Here is a 1,297-nt window from a genome sequence, read left to right as displayed (position 1 = left end):
TTAATGACCACATAACGTTCTTCAGATGGTTGTTTCATAATTTAACTGATATCCTATTAATGAACACTTAGAACATTTAGGTTGTGTCCAATTTTTTACTCTTACGAATAATGCTGCATTGAACATCCTTGTCCATCTGGCCCTATGTACCTTTCTGCTATCTTCTCAGGCTATATTTTTTTTCAAATAATTCTGAGGGAATATTAGACCAAAGTCACACTCGAGTTATAAACTGGTAAGAGAAAGCTGGCAAACTCCAGCATAGACACAACAAGGATATATTTTGTGGATGGGCAGAGCAATGGCGTGATGCCCATCCCATAAGTGGACACTCCTAAAATGCTCTCTCACACACCCTCAACAGCAGACTCCCCAAACTCACCACTGGTTATCTGAGTGCTAAAGGTTCCCCCTTCCACCCCCAACTCCAGTGAACAAAGCCCTGCCTGCCTGTCCTCCCCTCAGACCTGCCCCCCCTGTTTCTAACCCTTTCCCCTAAGAACCTACCACTGCCACAGGTGTTTTTCCCTCTATGAAATGAGAATAAAGAAACCTGCTTTTTGCCCTCAAGGCTAGCTTCTCTCCATCCAAAGAGCAGAGCAAACTCACACCTTGTCAGGCTGGTCAGCACACCTGCCCTCCAGGAACCAGCAAGTCAGAAACCACCTAGGAGGACCTGAAGGGCTCTGACTTAGCTCTGGAGATTTACCTTCCATGAGAATTGGATTTTGAAGTCAACTCATAAGCAGGAACTCACTGTGGCAAAGAGACTGTTTGCTTCCCTAATAATCATTCTCCTCTTCTTTCATTATTAATAGAACCCCAATTTTATTCTGGGTAACAGTATGCATAACTACAGGATTATGTTTCCCTTGAAGTTAGGTTTGGCCAGTGATGTATAAGTTATAGTCAGTGCATGGAGCTGCTGGGAAAGCACTTTAGATGGGTTTACCTGGCTGGGAAGGTCACCTTCTTGGTCTTTCTTCCCTTCTTCCTCCTTCTTGCCTGGCATGTGGGCTCTGAAATGTTTTTGTGGTCACTCTGGGTCTTGAGGTGACCTTGAGTTGGAAATGTGTGCCAATACTAATAGAGCCCCCCCAAAAAACGGGCCCTAACAACCGTGGATGGAGTCACCAGCCCACTTTTACCTGTGGACACGCTTTTGGCTGGAACGAAATCATCTTGCTTAAGTCACTTGAGTTTTATATTTTATGCGTCTAAAGGTGAACTTATACAACCACAAATGATTAAAAATACTCTTGGGAATTCCTGAGGACAGTACCGTGTTGGAGACCAC

This window comes from Phoca vitulina, unplaced genomic scaffold (assembly GCF_004348235.1).
Source record: "Phoca vitulina isolate PV1807 unplaced genomic scaffold, GSC_HSeal_1.0 scaffold38, whole genome shotgun sequence".
Classification (NCBI taxonomy): domain Eukaryota; kingdom Metazoa; phylum Chordata; class Mammalia; order Carnivora; family Phocidae; genus Phoca; species Phoca vitulina.
This window is presented reverse-complemented; position numbering follows the sequence as displayed.